Raw genomic sequence first — 14,967 nt, 5'->3', positions numbered from 1 at the left:
GAAGTGATTCCATTAAGTTGTTCTCTAAGTCCATACACCTGTCACAGCAGTGTGCACAAAAGCACACTAAATTTAAAAATAACAACAAAATACCATCTAAAACATTTAATATTGTCATAAGAATGATAGAACAGTCCACAAAATGGCCTTTAATTTTTTAATAATCCATTTATTCATTTAATTTCATGAGCAATGGTGTTTTGTTTGCATGTGTGTCTGTGTGAGGGTGTCATGTCTCCTGGAACTGGTTACAGTTAGATGTTAGCAGCCATATGGGTGCTGAGAATTGAAACCAGGTCCTCTGGAAGAGCTGTCAGTGCTCTTAATCACTGAGCCATCTTTCCAGCCCCCGCAAAATGGGCTTTTAAAAGAGCCTTTGCCAAATGTACATTAGGCAAAAAGTTCACATCAACTAGGGATTAATAAGTTCTTATAAAGAACTCCAAAAACTAATCCTCTCAAAATCCCACAAATTGTACAGCTACTAATGTACTGAACACACACAAAAATGCAAATGGCCAATATTTGAAATTGTTCATCATCCTAAACCATCTGGGAAATGCAAATTAGAACTATTTTGAGATTGATTCCATCTCACCCCCAGTGAGTGTGGCTATTATTTAAAAAAAGGAAAAGAAAGAAGGAAAAAGGGAAACATTTATTCACTATTGGTGTTGAGTACTTATTCATACAGCCACTATGGAAGTCAGTGTGGAGTGTCCTGAAAAGATTCAAAGTAGAACTATTAAGCCAGATACATGCTATTTGATTTTATCCCAGCATTCACTAGGCAGAGACATTCAGGATCTTTGTGATTTTGAGGCCAGTCTGGTCTACAAAGTGAGATCCAGGACAGCCAAGGTTATGTAGGCAGACCTTGTCTCCAACCCTCCCAAAAAGAACCAAACGTAATGTCATATATGGGTGCAAGTAATGTAATGAAACCCAGTGCTTTGTTTGCTAAGTAAAAAAAAAATTAATTTCAAAAAGATTACATGAACAAGGAGGTAGGGTAATTATTTATGTTATTGTTACATAATGTAATAATGTGCATATTCTGCTTGCAATACTAAATCACAGTTTGCAAGGCTGTGGTGGTTTATGTCTGTCACCTCAGCATTTGGAAGTCAGGAAAATCAAAAGTTCCAGGCCATCCTTATTTACACTAGGAATGCAAATTAGGGGCCAGCCTGGAATACACAAAACTTTTGTCTCAACAGCAGCAATAGAAACAACAAACAACCAGGGCAATGGCTACAAGAGCCAATAGATGCTAATTTCACAAATTATTTTATTTAACTTGTGATAAACTTTGTTTATATCCTTAATACTTGGAAACAAGTTGTATACTATAAAAATATCATAGGCTGGAGATTATTAGTCATTAGGTGAACTTAAGCAAACCAACTCAAAGTAGAAATACTATACAAACAAGAACACATTAATAATATGTAAGAAGAATCAAAGGGTCTCTACTTCACATGCACCAAAAACAAAGAAATTAAAGCTACTACAGGGAAGCCCAGGCAAGAAATGTGGTCAAACAAGCACAAAGGGGAGTTGGGGGGAAGGGTTACCTGCATGAAGTTAAGACATCTTTCCAAAAAGAAAGGGATGATTCATTGCCTCACTAGTACCACATAAAGTGGTACTATCGCCCACAACCCTAGTGTGCTGAATTTTATCCCAGTCCAGATGAGAAGATGCTCTACTACTACTGCATCTTGCCTTCCCTCAGTATCCTTTTTCTTCACTAATTTGCATCTAGTCATATCTTTTGCCTAGTTACCTATTTCCCTATTAATGCTTTAAGACCATAATTCATAAGGCTTTGTTGTTTATATGCAATGCAAGGTAAGTTTCTTCTGAATTGTTTGTGGTACATTTTATCATAAAAGTTTTTTTAAATTTTAAACTCATAGATTTCAATGTATCTTTAAGGAGTTAAGTATTAAAAAATTACTGTAGCCAAGCATGGTGGTGCAAGCCCTTAATCCCAGCACAGAATGAGTTCTGGAACAGCCAGGGTTAAACCAAGAAACCTTGTTTCTTAAAGCAAACAAAATTACTGCAACTCTTATTTCACATTGTATAGTATGAATAAAATTATTGATCGTTTGATCCTCAATTATCCTTCAAGTTTTCTTCTGTTCTGCTCCTTTTGGCAGATAAAGCATATTTTAGACAAAACAATATTATCATGAAGCCCAGTCATAAAAACAAAAGCGTTCAGAAAGACAAAGTTAAAGGGTCTATACAGGAATCAGTGAGATGGTTCAGTGGGTAAAGGTGCCTGCCATCCAAACCTGAATTTCCAAGGCTGTGTATTCACCCAAAAGCTCTGACGATTATGTGCAATTAGCTTGATATTTTCTTTCCGCCTAATAAAACAATATCCATCTCTCCACCCATGTTTCAATGAAGGAGTAATTTTAACTAGCAAGTTTAATTGTGAATTACATTTCTCTTATTTCTTATTTTGCCATTACTGGGGATTGAACCTAAGGCCTCATTCATGCTGGTAAAGCACTCTGCCACTGAATTACAAACAATAGCTGTATGTATTGTGGTGGAAAAATCAAAAATTAGGGCGTGTGGCAAGCAGGGAAAACTAGAGAGAACAAGAATTTCTGCCAGTAGATAACTCCCTGACTACAGAGTACAGAGCCACATGCTGTTCTTAGGAGATAAAAGAACAAAAATAAGAAAACCTCTTAACCTTGCAGGTGAGCTAATCAATCTTGCCTATCCATGATGACCTGGTAAAGAAACTTTGTACTCTATGAAATGTCTGCAACCTTGGAAACCTCATGAAGTAAGACTAATAGTCTCAAGCCTCCCTTTTCGCTTTTAAAAATGCTTCGCAATTGTAAGCAGGCACCTTACTCTCCTGATAGAGTGAGGTCCCAGCCAAAGTTTGGTTCTTAGCAATAAAAACCTTTTGCTTTTGCAGTCAGGAGTCATTTCCTTGGAGGTTGAGGAAAACCATAGGCACAACAGTATTACTTTTCCTTGGAAGTGTTTGAAATAGCAACACTGGGGCTTTAGGACAGTAGTGTAGTGATAGAGCACTTGCATAGTGTGTTCTATCAACCTCTGCATAGAAAAAAAAAAAATCAAAATTAACAGGAGTTTGGAAAAAATTTATTCCAACCCTAATGGGTGATATTGGGGACGGGTCAAGATTTTAATAAAGGAAGGAACCTCATGTGGTAAAAATATCACAAGTAGAATTAGGAAATAAGTCTAGAAGTTGGCACTGAGATGGCTCAGCACGTAAGAGCACCAGCTGCTCTGACAGAGGACACAGGTTTGGTTCCCTGTGCCCACATGGCAGCTCACAACTGCCTGTAACTCCCAGGTCCAGGAGATCTTAACCCATTCTCCCAGCTTTGGCAAGCATAGGCTCACATACATGCATGCACACACATGTGTGTGACACACACACCCGGAAAAATAAATCCTAAAAAAATATTACAGAATTGCTGCAATCTTATGAACAAACTTCATTTGATGAGGAGTTTGATTTCTTACAAGAAAAAGAACAGGTGTCTTGAGGTGGCTTTTGTACCTGGTGAAGATACTGTTAACATTCTTTTTATCACAAAGAATTAAACTACTACATTCACTTAGTTGATAGCACAGGAGAAGGGTATGAAAGCAGTAACAACAATTAAAGTTCAAACATAGCATACTACAGAGAAGTTTTTTAAGGAAAGGAATAGTCAATTGATGTAGTAAACTATACTGGTTTTATTTCAACAATTGCTCGGCTATGCCATCACTGTGGGTCAAAGGAGGCACTGAGACAGAACAACTTTCAGACAAAAGCTTTATTCAAGCCAGTGGCGCAGTATGGTCTGAGGTAATGCTTTTTAGGCCACCTAGGGAAAGGAAAGGGCATTCTTTGAAGGTCCTATGGTAATGGAGAAGTGTGCCACAAAAAAGCCCCAAGTTGGTTGACATTACCAAATTGGCTTAAAAGGCACTGTAAACTTTGTAGTTTGGGCTCAGCCACATGCCTCGTAAGTCTCAAGCATATCTCAGGATAAAAAAAGCATCTGGAAAATTCCTTAGGGCAGTGAGCCTTGTGAGTATATGACTTATGCAGTGTACCAGTGCCCAGCGGTTTCTAGGCCATAGGCACCAGGGATACTGAGTATGCCCTTGCCTTGCTGCAGCTTTCTGTTTAGGGCTTTGTCACCTGGAAGGCCCATTTCTGAGATGGACACAATCCTCGCTTACATCACATAATATTTTCAGCCCTTCCTTCTCTGTAAAAGGAACAGAAGGACAATTTTATAGAAAACCAGGTAGTGATAGAGGCTAGGTGGCACTTAGATCATTCTAGCCATTTCTTGCTGAACTTAGACACCATTATCAGGTAGCAGTCTTTGAATCAAAGGCTGGAATGTGAATTCACACATCAGAGGGCCAGTGTTCATGTGTTGCATGGCAGTTTGGATAAATCTGGATAGCAGACAGACTAGACAAGGACCTATGGGTGTAAAAATCAAAACGGTTAGTAAAATGGTAACAGCTTGCATGACACGGTCACTCAGGATGACTTCTAAAACCATTTGTCCCAAAATTCCAATAACCACTTCCAGTTTTTAAAATTCAGTCAGTTCTGTTATAGCAACCGAACCCAGGAAGAATGATTGACAGAAAAGCTCTGCTGCTTTCCCCCAAAGAGTCAAAGTCCCCTTCTCACTGCCAAGTGATTTAGGCCTCTTCTATTTTGGAGAGTGACTTCTGCCAAGGAATCAACACCTACCTGATCCTAAGCTCTTTTTTTCTTTTTCAATTTTTATTTTATGTACATGAGTGGTTTGCCTACATGTATGCATATGTACCATGTGTGTGTCTGGTGTCTGCAGAGGCCCGAAGAGTGTGTTGGATCCCTAGAACTCTTGGATTTAGAGTTACAGGCAATTGTGAGTGCTAGGAACGGGTATGGGACCTGAAACCCACCCTCACCCCCTGCCAAAACTGGTCTCAGCGAGGAACGAAACCTGAATTCTCTGGAAAAGCAGCAAGCATTCTAAACTTGTGGGTCAGTTCTCCACTCTCAGGCCTAGATTCTTGTTAGACCCTGAGAAACTTCATCAAGGACTTCTTGTATGTCTTAGATAAAGGAGTTCAATGCTGGACTGCATAAGACGCTATCACAAAGGGAAAAAAGTGGAGAGACTGTAAATAATAAATTGGTAATTAGGGGCTGGAGAGATGGCTCAGTGGTTAAGAGCATTTGTTGCTCTTGCAGAGGACCAGGGTTCATTCCCAGCTCCCACATAGTTGCTCACAGCCACCTGTCATTTGAGTTCCAGGGGAGCTGATCCTCTCTTCACTAGGACTTCAAGTGAAGTGGCCCATTAGCAGGAACGTGTGCTAACAAGCACAAGAATAAAAATTGCAAAAATTGAGGAGTTTTGCTCACTCTTCAGAGATTTTCTTCATTTATGTGTTCACACTGCACAGAAGACTGCTGAGAATTCTGAGGAGTTACCCTTGACCCGCACATCATGAGGCACAGGACCAAGAACAGTTTGGGGAGACTTGCAAAAAAAACTACCAAGATCTACTTCTTGTTGACAAAACAAATCCTTATTCAGTAAGAGGACAAAAATCACTATAGCCTCTGGCCCGGTGTGAAAGCTATCTAACCCTGATAAATAGACAAGAAAAGCCCCAGGGAAAAGCTAGAAATAAATACTGATTTCAAAATTAGGGGAGGCTGCAGGGTCCAAGGGTATGGAGTAGGGCACCACCATAAGATCCAGGAACATCATTTCTAAGACCAAGACATAATACATCAAGCAGATGAGGCACACTCTCTGCCAGTCACAAGGTTGACAAATGTCATTAAAACACTGAAAAATTAAGGAATACTGCAGGAGTGAAGACAGTTACATGGAACAAGACCTCTGAGAGACAGCATGGCACCTCGGGTGACATAATTATTTAGGAAACAAGAGGCTATGACTCCCTGTCAAACACCCTCTAAAGCTAGGGTATCACACTGAGAAAAGCAAGCCACTTGCTCTGACTTCAGGTCCAGAGTAATGGGGCAGACTGAGCCCAGGATGCAGGAAGGCAAAGCCCAGAAAGGCACCCTCAAGAAAACTGATTTGGAGCACAACGAGGCGAAAGCAAAAGCCTAAGGATGCTCCCAATCACAATAAAGAAGTTGGTAGTGAGGACTAAACAGGAAGTTCTACCTAGCTGAAAGCCATGACCTAAAGAATAAAGACCCATGGGCCGGTTTGGCAAAGAAAACTAGGCTGACTCATCACTCAGTCTGCCCTATATGAAAGCTTGCGATAAGGAAGTAACAGATCAAATAAGAGGAAAGGCCTGCAAACTTGTTATACGCATGGAAGCAATCATGGAAGGTAAATGATCCATGAGTCTACAGAAGCTTACATATACCCCACTTTCCACAGGGGAGCAGGAAAGTGAGGGAGGTATACAGTTTAAGGGGCAGTAGTAAAGTGATATTTATGGGGCTTCACTTAATTTAGAGGAACAGGGAATGGGCTGGGACTTTCTATTGCATCTGTGGACCAGTGGTTCTCAACTAGTGGATTGGGGCACAGTTAACAAACCTCTACCTCCAAAAATATTTACATTACAATTCACAGCAGTAGCAAAATTACAGTTATGGAGTAGAAGTGAAAAGAATTTTGTGGCTGGGGATCACCATAGCATGAGAGACTGTATGGAAGGGTAGCAACATTAGGAAGGTGCAGAACCATAGTTATAGATGGACAACTAACTGCTTGTGAATGGTTTTCTTTGGAATACTGAATGAAGCCTAAGAATAAGGCAATGATGTTCAGCTAAGGGCTATCAAAGTCTTTTCCCTGTGACACAAATCAGTTTAATGAAAACCTAAGGAAGATCCAGGGATGATGGTGCATGCCTTCTGATTTCAGGGCTAGCCTGGTCTACAGAGTAAGTTCCAGGGCAGCCAGGGCTACACAGAGAAACCCTGTCTTGAAGGAAAAAAGAAAGTTAAAATAGGGGATAGAGGTAATTATTATATTCCTCAGCAGGTCTGGGCTTTATAAGCAGACCATTATACTTTTCTAGTATCTTCTGCTCTCATTTAATATAGTGGGCATAACAGAGCACCATATTTGGCAATGGCCATTCTTGGGCTCCTTTATAGGCTTCAAATACTCCCTTGACAGAAGAACATAAATTTATTTGAATCACCCTGTGGGACAGTTTTACCAAGAGCCATGGGAGGGGTTCAATGAGCAAAGTGCTTGCTATGAAGACCTGAGTTCAGATCCCAAGCACATCTGTAAAAGGTGGGCATGGCTTCATACTGGGTAGAGACAGGCGGGATTCCACGGGCTTGCTGGCCAGCCAGTATACCTGAAGTGACCAGCTCCAGGTTTAATGAGAAGCCCTGTGTATTAAATTACTTTTCTAATGTGAGAAAACATGGCCAAGGCAATTTATAGAAGAAAGAGATTATTTGGGCTTACATTTCCAGCAGGTTAGTCCATGATGGTGGACCGGAGGCAGCAGGTCTGGCAGCTGGGGCAGCAGCTGAGAGGAAGCAGGACACAGAGAAGTCAAAATGGTGCAGATCTTAAACCCTCCAAGCCTGCCTCCAATGACATGCTTCCTCTAACAAGATGGCTCCTCTTTAGACTTTACAAACAATGCCATCAACTAGGGACTAAGTTTTCAAACACCTGTGACTATGGGGGGCATCTCATTCAAACTACCACACCCTGTCTCAAAAACATAAGGTGGGGGCTGGAGAGAAGGCTCAGCAATAAATAGCATTGGCTGATCTTCCAGAGGATCCAGGTTCATTCCCAGCACCAATTTGGTGTTTTACAATTGCCTGTAACTCCAGTTTCAGGAGATACAGTTTCCTCTTCTGGCATCCAAGGGGGCACCAAGCCCACAGTGGTATGACATACATTCAGGCACGACACCCATACAAGAAATCACCTGGAGTCAACCTCTGAACTCCAAATGAATGAGCATACCACACACACACACACACACACACACACACACACACACACACACACACACACACACACACAGTGCTTGGGATAAAAACAATAGATTAGCTTGTAACTAATACAAACTAATGGTTAGATATGATAGCAAGAGCAGAGATTAAGCTTAACTTCAATGCTGTTCCCTCCTAAGGGATGCAGTGTAAGTAAAACACACATTAGTTGAAGTCCTGTCAAATCACTACATGAAGAAAGTAGACCATACTTAAAGGACAGGAAGAACCAGTACTCAAAAGCACTACATTGGGCAGGATGTGGGTCATATTCTGGAGGCTGAGCAAGAGGACTGCTGTGAGTTCGAGGCAGCCTTAGCTACTAGTGACTTCTAGGCTAGCCTGTACTACAGAGTAAGACCTCATCTCAGAAAAACCCTCCAATAAAATAAACCAGTGCCGCATATTACCTGAAATTTCCAGGTTTCAGCAAAAGGAAAAAAAAAAAAAAGTCAGATATACAAGGTAACCAGATAGGAATTATATAAGGAACAGGAACCTCAATAACAGAAAATGACTTGAGAGAACACAGCTTACACTGGAAGCCTGGGACTGTTGGTGAGGACAGGAGCTAGAAGATGCTCAAGCAGCTTAGGGCATGAACCCTAAAAGCAACAGCTCTGAGTTTTGTTCTTGACCAGAAACCAGGAAATGCCCTTGCTCTGGCTGCAGGGCAGGAAGGCAAAAAATGACCACTATCAAGAGAAAGAAAAAATAATTTATGAACATCAGCAGTTACAGATTAGCTATCAGAACACAGAACACAAAGTGTGACCAATGAATCCTACAGGCAATGATATTGTTAATGTTTACTAAATTAAGACAAAGGAAGTGCTTCTTTGGAAAACAAATTATCAGAGTTTGGTTAAAAGAAAAAGATCAGCAGGAGGTTTTGTCTACTGTTGGAACCAGGTTCCTAACAAAAAGGCTCCACTGTGAACTGCAAATCACCAGGCTTTGGTTTCATTCAAACACCAGCTCTTCAGGTAAGCATGGTGGCTCTTATTTGCAAGCTCAGCATCTAGGAGGCTGAGCCAGAGGATAGCTGCAAGTTTAGTGATCATCCAATATGGTGATTGCCAGAACACCTTGAGCTACACAGTAAAACTCTTGTCTTTAAAGCCAGAAGAAAACACACAACAAAAATATCAGCTTACCTAAACAAATGAAAAGCAAAAGCTGCCTCTCAACTATTGGTTCAGTTTGCCCAGATACCAAAACCAGAGAGAATGCAAGCAAGTCAAGAAAAATAAAAATGCAGATCAGTAGCTCTTGATACAAAACCTGTACCAGAACATGAAATGAAATACTGTGCAAAAGGAATTAGAGCTTGGGATTTTTTTTTTTTTTTTTAAGACAGCGTGACAGCATCTACTAATCCAGTGCTGGAGACAACATGCTAAGCCAGGCAGTGGTGATACACACCTTAACTCCAGCAGAGGCAGGTGGATCTCTGAGTTCGAGGTCAGCCTGGTCTACAAAGTGAGTTCCAAGACAGCCAGAGCTGTTATACAGAAAAACTCTTGTCTCAAAAAACATATATATGTATGCATGTATGTGTGCCGGTGTGTGTGTGTGCATGCGTGTGTCTCTGTATGTATATCATACCACAGGCAAATGAAGTTTATTGCCAGAACACAAGGGAGGTTGAACTGTTAAAAAAAATCCATATGAGCTAGGCATGGTGGAACATACCTATAATCTTCACACTGGGAAGCTGAGGCAGAAGCGTTGAGACTTCAGGGGTAGACTACAAAGTGATACTCTATCTTCAAAAATTAGTTAATTAATTTAAAAAATGGATTGGGAACATAGGTCATTGGTAGAGGGCTTGCATAGGCTGCTCCAAGCCACTGATTTAATCCCAAGTACTGATCGAGTGTCTTTGGTAATGCTCTCTTGTTCTGATCTTCCCCTAACTCTGCTTTGCTCAGGCACCTTTTCAGTCCCTAACACCCTGAAAAGTCATGTCCACATTGGCAACATGACCCTGACCATGCCCTAGATTAATAACCAAAATATCTGTTGACTATATAACCAAAACAAAGGTTACCAGGTTCCCTTGACTCATACCTGACAATGACATCATTGTGATTTTTGCCTTAACAAATGTTCTACCTTTGAGCTTCGGTGTTGAGAATTCTTTGGAGCAAGAGCTTGCTCTCCATTGCTGGCTAATAAAGGACTCTAATTGCATAGCAGTTTTGTAGCTTTGTTTTTTTTCCTTTAAGTTCTTTTATGTGCATTTGTGTTTTGCCTGCATGTAGGTCTGTGTGAGGGTGTCAGATCTTGAGTTTACAGTTGTCAGATGCCATGTGGGTTCTGGGAATTAAATTGGGGTTTTCTGGAAGAATAGACAATGCTCTGAACTGCTAAGCCATCTCTCCAGTCCTGGTTTGTAATTTTCTTGTAAAATAAATTTACCATATCAACAGCTGAAAGAAGAAACACAACCATACCAACAAATCATTTGAAAAAAAAAATCACTATTTGTTTATTTATATACATGTATGTGTGATTTTTGTGTGTATAAATGTTTATAGTATGTGCGTTTGTGAGTGTGAATGTCAAAGGTTGAAGTCAAGTGTTATCTTCAATCACTTTCAACCTTGTTTTTTGAGACAAGTTCATTATTTGGCTGGGCTGGCCAGTGAGCTCCAATAATCCACTTGTCTCTGACAACCATCTCCCAACAGCTGGAGTTACAGTTGCCAGCCACCATGCCCAGTGTTTTTGTACTCCTTGGAGATCAATCCCAAGTTGCTGGTACTCATGCAACAAGCATTTTACCAATGAACCATTTCCCCAGCCCCCTTCCAATGTTCTTTCAGAATAAAAACTGTCAAAGGAATGTGACTCTGTCACACAATGGATAGCACATTGGACTTCTAGTGATGAAAAACTGTCAGAGGAGGAGCTGGAGAGATGGCTCGGTGATTAAGAATGATTACTGTTCTTGCAGAGGAGTGGGCTTCAGTTCCCAGAAACCATATCCAGCAGCTGTAACTGGTGCTGACTGCCCTTTGTTACACATTCATCATTTTACTATTGAAGCACTGTAGTGGTGATGCTTTTCCTGTGGTTCTATAAATGAAAACTTTATAAAATTCCTATTTATAATGCTTTGTTGCTAGCACATGAGTTCACTGACTTTGATTTGAGACTTATGTAACTAAGGCTGGTCTCAGACTCACCATGTAGCTGAGTCTACTCTTGAACTCCTGATTCTCCTGCTTCTATCTCCTCAGTGTTACTAACTTCATTAATGGGGAATCAGATACCAGCTGGTCTCCATAGGCACATGCATGCCTGAGGTGTACATAAACTCATGCGAATATACATAGAAGTAACTGAATAAATCTTCCTTAAAAACTCTCAGCTAGCGGCTAGAGAGATGCCTTAGGGGTTAAGAGCACTGTCTGTTCTCCCATAGGACCAAGAATCAATTGCCAGCACCCATATGGTGGCTCACGATTATCTGTAACTCCAGTTCCAGGGCACCATCACACAGGCATACATAAGGGCAAAATAGCAATGCACATAAAAATAAACATTATTTATACATACATACATATATCAGATAATTAGGAATAGAAGGAAATGCTACCATAACCAAGGGTATGCACATAGAAGTTAGCAATGCTCAAAGTGTGAAATATTTCACTTAAGAGTCTAATAAAACACCGGGAGGTAGTGCCACACTTTAGTCTCAGCACTCAGGAGGCACAGGCAGGTGAAGCTCTGAGTTCAAAGCCAGCCTGATCTACAGGAGAGTTTCAGGACAACCAGGGCTACACAGAGAAACCCTGTCTTGAGAAAAAAAAAAAAAAAGAAAGAAAGAAGGAAGGAAGGAAGAGCAAGAGAGAGAGAGAGAGAGAGAGAGAGAGAGAGAGAGAGAGAGAGAGAGGAAGGAAAGAGAAGAGATAGTAGTAAAACAAAGAAGTCCCTTACTGCTGGTCTAGAACAGGGGTGGTTCTAGTCCATGCAATAAGGTTTGAAAAAAAAAAAAAAAAAAAAAAAAAAGAGGGACTGAGAGAAAACAAAACAAAAAACCACAGAAGACTGATCAAAACTGAAGCCACAGACACAACTGTCCACAACTGTCTTGAGTATCCCAAGGCAACTTAGGTGCAGTGGCACATCTCTATAATCCTAGCTACTCTAGACGCTGAGGCAGGAAAATTCCCTACCTCAAAAGAAACTTTTTAAGGGCTGATATGTTATTCAGTGGTAGATTGTTTCCTAGCATGTTCCATCCTGAGTTCCATCCCTAACACTGGGGAGAGGAGGTTGAAAAAAGGAAAAAGAAAACCCCAAAGAATGAAAAAGGGTAACAAATAAACAGTAGCTTGTTTACTCAAACCGGTACTATACAAAGCCACTAATAAAAATCAATGTGAAAGCTGTGTGCAGCAGAGCACATCTGTAACCTCAGAATTTGGGAAATGAAGACAGGAGGATCAGGAGTTCAAGGACAGACTCAACTTCATGGTGAGTTTGGGGCCAGCCTGAGTTACATAAGATCCTGTCTCAAAAGAAAAATCAATATACTAATATGTTCAAAACAAACTGAAATAAAATGAAAATTTGTAATGTCTCGTTTATGTAACTGTAGGAAAACCATCATTATTATAAAGCTATAATAGCAAAATGATGAATGTGTAACAAAATACATTCAGTATCATCTATATGCTGAAAAACTAAAACAAAAAAGGGCATTAATGAAGCATGATGCTCTCTAGACTGACTACAGAAGCTAAGGAATCCAAAAGTCCTAGCAGTAATTTTACAGAAACTAACTAGCTGTGCTAAAAATTTATAGAGGGTTCTGAATGTTCTGAATGCTCAGAGCTTGAAAACTGTCGCTCTAGCCAGGCACACCCTTAATTCCAGCACCTGGGAGGCAAGGCCAGCCTGGATGACAGTGAGTTTCAGAACAGCTAGAGTTACACAGAGAAACCCTGTCGCAACAAACAAACAACAACAACATGGCATGGGTACCCCATGACTTTTACCTCAGGTTTTCATGATCAAAGAAGATATGCTTCAAGAGGGGAAGTAGCTGCAACCACCTTCAAATATATTCAGCCATCCTGCAATACACCAGAACATTCTGTACTGAACAAGGTTTCTCTCAAAGCAAACTGCATATCAGGATTACAGGACATGGAAAAAGGGCATACCCACTGACTCAATTCCAGCCTGCACCTTCCAGTTGGTAAAAAAAGGCAATATCCAAGCCACAGTTCTTTTGTCATCAGATCCCACTTACATGGAGAGGGTCAGATAATCAGGGAGGAAAGCAATTTCACAACCCAGGAGCAGAGAGGTACTAAAAGACAGAATAGTCGGGGGCACTCAGAACATGCCAAATCCCCACATATCTTACAACCACATCAGTAATGGCCTATATACTGGAGTTCCTTTTACAGGTTACATTATGCCTGTCCTGACTTTCAAACATACAAAGATGTAGGAGAGAAAGAATTACAAAGTACATGCCCTGGTTAGCTGTAACTCCAGTTCCAGGGGATCTGGCACCTTCACACAGACATACATGCAGGCAAAACATGTATGTTTGTGTATCATGTAATTGGTACCCAAGGTCAGAAGACAAGTTGGATCACCTGGAACTGGAGTTACAGGGGATTGTGTGCTACTTTGCAAAAGACTGACCATGCTACAACTTCATATGTCACCAAAACAATGGAGAAATGGAGAAGTTGGGTCTGTAATCTCAGCTATTTGGGAGCTGAGGCAGAAATATTACAACTTCAAGAGCAGGCAGGGTTAACACAGTAACGTTTTGAAATAAGAAATACAAGCTTGGGCATGGTGGTGTAAACCTGTAATCCCAGCACTTGGGAGCTAGAAATGGGGAGTGAGAGTCATGGACAGCCTCAGTTACATAAGACTTGTTTTCAAAAGAAAGAAAGAAAAAAAAAAAAAAAAAAAAGAGGGGAGTTACAAGTCTCAAAAGGTGAACTCACAACCACCTGTAACTCCAGCTCCAAGGGATCCTATGGTTTCTTCTGGCTTTCACTGGCAACTGTACTCATGTGCATATACCTAAACACATACACAATTAGAAATAATTCTTTAAAATGGGGGGGGGAAGACATAGATATAGTTCAGTGGTAGCATCATGTGATTTCCTAGCATCACAAGGCCCTGAGTTCCATAGCCAGTGCAGGGGGGGGGGGGGGAGGAGGTAAAAGTAAATATAGTCACTAAATTAAAAATAATAGTTACTTTACGGGAAGACCAAAGAGTGAGACGCAATCATGGACAGAGAGAGCAAAACTTCAATTATAATGTTAATGTTTGATTTTAGTCTATCTCTTAAATAGCTCATAATATACACAGCCGTCAAAATAATTAAAAAAAAAAAAACAAAGTTAATTTTAACGTTCCTTTGTCACCCCATACATACATGGAAAAAAATGAGGTCATAGGATTATGCTACTTAATGTAGCATGCTATCATAGCATCTTTTATACCAAAGACTCGAATATACAAACTTTTTCAAACATTCTTCTACTGATGGATACACAGATTATTTCTTGTTACTTACCACTGAAAGAAAGCTGCATGAGCATCCTGTTTATTCTTCCTTATTTATATACTGATGCTTTTTTACCCTAAAGGATGTATCCTTAAAAGCCACACTACTGACTTCCAGATATTGGACCTTGGTATTCCATATACGTGGTTAAGTAACAGCTGTATTTTTATTTTCCTAAACATTGCTACTTTAATGCTTCCAAATGCTTATTAAAAAAAAAAACTCACACTTTATTCAGCAATACCCAAGTAAGATGAGGACACTTCTTTTGACCAAATAAGCATCCAATAGAACAGAGATCATTTTTGAGTCCTGTTGGAAAAAGCACTCAGACACTTCCAGATCACATATTCAGTAT

The 14,967-nt window shown here is 40.3% G+C and overlaps 1 long non-coding RNA gene across 2 annotated transcripts; it reads right to left on the bottom strand.

The window, feature by feature from the left end:
• Window positions 1-3,818: 3,818 nt before the first annotated feature.
• Window positions 3,819-14,961, bottom strand: LOC127218514 (uncharacterized). 2 transcript variants are annotated; one of them, XR_007834201.1, is made up of 5 exons: window positions 14,035-14,961; window positions 13,228-13,376; window positions 13,060-13,137; window positions 7,500-7,563; window positions 3,819-4,498 (listed from the first exon to the last, which is right to left on the bottom strand). It is a non-coding gene; the product is annotated as an uncharacterized LOC127218514 (long non-coding RNA). The 2 variants fall into 2 exon arrangements; XR_007834202.1 differs by having other exon boundaries at window positions 14,041-14,961.
• Window positions 14,962-14,967: the final 6 nt, after the last annotated feature.

The sequence above is a fragment of the Phodopus roborovskii genome, unplaced genomic scaffold (assembly GCF_943737965.1).
Source record: "Phodopus roborovskii unplaced genomic scaffold, PHOROB, whole genome shotgun sequence".
Taxonomy (NCBI): Eukaryota; Metazoa; Chordata; class Mammalia; order Rodentia; family Cricetidae; genus Phodopus; species Phodopus roborovskii.
The sequence above is the reverse complement of the archived record's forward strand: the minus strand, read 5'-3'. Positions and strand labels throughout refer to the sequence as shown.